The sequence below is a fragment of the Octopus bimaculoides genome, chromosome 3 (assembly GCF_001194135.2).
Source record: "Octopus bimaculoides isolate UCB-OBI-ISO-001 chromosome 3, ASM119413v2, whole genome shotgun sequence".
Taxonomy (NCBI): domain Eukaryota; kingdom Metazoa; phylum Mollusca; class Cephalopoda; order Octopoda; family Octopodidae; genus Octopus; species Octopus bimaculoides.
The window spans coordinates 83,821,471-83,824,544 of NC_068983.1; the positions used below are offsets into that span (position 1 = coordinate 83,821,471).

Consider the following 3,074-nt stretch of genomic DNA (forward strand, 5'->3'; position numbering starts at 1 on the left):
TATATATATACACGCACGCACGCATCGAAACGTGTGCCTGCATATGATGGTTGAAAGATGATACAACAAAACAGAATACTCAACTTTAACTAGGTTTAAACCGCTACCCTATTATTTACATTGAAAATGAAGACAGGCGGTAAGCGGAAATCTTTTTCATGAATTCAGTACAAAATACTGAATTTTACCTGCATTTGAAACGTAAATCCTATGTGTTAGATTTACCATTACATAACTACTTCTGCCCTAAAAGAGAAAAACAGATGTCGACTATTCTGCTAATGTAAAATAGTGGGAATAAGGAAAATGAAACCTCGTGAGTAATACAAAATATGGTCTGTGTGTGTATGTAGGCACAAATGTATGCGTATGTGTGCACGTTTATGTTTATGTAGGCACAATATACGTGTGTGTGTGTGTGTGTGTGTGTGTGTGCGTCTGTGTGTGCATATTATAGTTTGAATGAAACACTGAATAATTAAAATTGTATAAAAGCCACTACAATGCAAATTTTAAATAAAGGAGTGAAAACAGTAAACCAAATCAACAGTTTATGCTTTGCCTTATATATTGATATTTCGGGGTTAGACCCCTTAGTCAAAAAAAAAAAGATAGACAATGGCGAGCTGATATCTTTTGCTCTGATCTGTGAGAGCGGTGAATGCAGTGGGCTGGTAGTGTTCCAATTGCCAGTTTACCTCTAAATAACCCCTTGTATAATGGATGGGTTTAGTTTATTAATTAAGTTGGCCTTCTTGAGGCACAAATTACAGATGTTCCCCTTTGTTGCCTTCATACTAACCCTGAAGTCTTGAGTGTGTAATTTCATCAGATGTTTTTTTAACTGGTGTGTTAGTCTTCACATGTTTTTTATTTTAATGCAGATATGCAATTTCAGGATAGTGCCTCCAGAGTTTAATGCAGACTATTTGGTACGCTCTGCAATTTAATAAAAGGAAAGTGTTTACCTATTGAAAGTTAATATTATCTTTCATGTGATTATAAGATTTCATATACGATTTGAATCTAAATTTGAACGCTTTAACAGAAACGGTTTCATGTGGATTAGTTTTGAAAGGGTTAAAGTTTATTGTTGAGAAAGAATATTTCTGAATTAGTACAGAAGTGTCACATCACGAAATCATGTGTTGTCACACTTGGTTACAAAAGTGTGTGTGAAAACACTATGAAGTCATGATTTTAATGGAAAAAAAATTACAAAGAAACAGATGAGTATATGACAACATTTTTAATTATTGTACTTAAAAATACTAGAATTTAATTTTTCAGATGATTGGCAAATATGGCACCTGGTAATAAGAGATAACTATTTAATAATAATTTACAAACCAAAATACATTTTTGATAATTATGTCCAACATTTCTCTTGATATAATTTCTCTTGATATAATTTCTCTTGATACAATTTAAACTGTTTGTTTATCATACTTGAAATTTACACTAAAAACTTCTTTAACCAGTCATACGATCTACTTAATTTGGAGTATAATCTTCATCACACATTAGACCTGCTCTCCTAATCATTGTACTTGAGATTATACTAATGTGAGAAGTCTTTACATGGATACTCAACCAGCTAGAAATAGCAGCAAAATTTCGCTCAGATCACACCATGTACCATCTTAAAAATAGGAAAAGAACATTAGATAAAGTAGTCCAGCGCAGAAAAGAAAAAGATGGACTGGAATATTTTAGGTGTGTTTGACCTGAGACTGATTTTCTTAAACAAGAACATCAACAACTTGTGGTTTTGGCAATGTTATTTTATATAATAATTTTAAAACACATCCTTATTACTGATACAAACATGAAATAGTATTAACGTTAGCTTTATCTCTTGTCCATTACTATTTCAGTAACGTCTGAAGTTTCTTGTTTCTATGTATCAGACATTCATTTCAAGTTCAATGCAGTTTCATAAAAGAAAATTTTAAAAACTCTGAATAAGAAGCAATCCAAATAGACATTTACAAGTTGTACATGATAGTGGTATGGTTTATAAAACAAGACAAAAACCATACTGTAAATATTAAGTAAATTCTGACTGTAGATGTCAACAATAGGCAAAATCTACAAAATGGAGACATTTACAAAACAGACACAGAAAAATACATTGTAAACAGAGATTAACATACTTAAAGCAGTTTGCAAGTTCCAACAAAATATTAATCACTCAAAATTACAAATGTGATTAAAAGGAAAATCATTAGCATTACTGATAACTCTTGTCGAGAATGATAAGGGAAACAATTCTGAAATCTAAATTGATTAAAAATTGGTCGGGGGACATGCTGTGTGAAGTAAGAATTTTGGTAAGTACAGCAACAACTCTGAACATGTTTCAGCATTATCATACTTCATTAATCATACAGAAAAATACTGCTTATAGATATAAGATAACTGCAGTATGCAGGTGATGGTCTGACAGAGATAGCAATGTGAGTTACTGCTATTGTTTAGAACTTTATGCTATACTTATTCTGCTATGAGAGCATGAACTCAATGTTTATGAATGTGTTCATATGTTCATAAATTCTCAGAACAAATATTTCAATAGTTTTTCTTAGAGTAAACATTCAGCCAGGAGACCAAAAGATATCTGTTTTCAGTTCTCTTGACTGAGAAATTTTAGAAGAACCAATAAAATGGATAATAAATTGATATTATACAAGACTTCTTTACTACCATTTATATTCCTTCAAATTTATATCAAGACTAGTATGCTGCGACAGGCTGGATGAGTCTGCACTCAGCATTGTTTTGAATACATGGAATCTGTGACATCACATCCTTGTATCACACCATTTCCAAGACTTATCTAATTCATCACACCTGTTAATCTTAACACCATTGTCTGCTATTATTGACTCACAGTCAAAGACAGTGTACTGGCACAATCATTACTCCTACAGACAAAATACTTAACAGTATTTCTTCCAGTTATACATCCTGGGTTCAAATGTCATTGAGATTAGCTTGACTTTCATCCTTTCAGGGTAAATAAAATAAGTACCAGTTGAACACTGGAATTGGTATAAGTGATTGGCACCCCC

At 32.1% G+C, this 3,074-nt stretch overlaps 1 long non-coding RNA gene across 1 annotated transcript in view; it reads right to left on the reverse strand.

The window, feature by feature from the left end:
- Nucleotides 1-255, reverse strand: part of LOC128247414 (uncharacterized) — a 16,508-nt gene extending 16,253 nt beyond the window's left edge. Inside the window, exon 1 of the long non-coding RNA XR_008263795.1 lies at nt 85-255. This is a non-coding gene — a long non-coding RNA (uncharacterized LOC128247414). The remainder of the gene's footprint in view (nt 1-84) is intronic.
- Nucleotides 256-3,074: the final 2,819 nt, after the last annotated feature.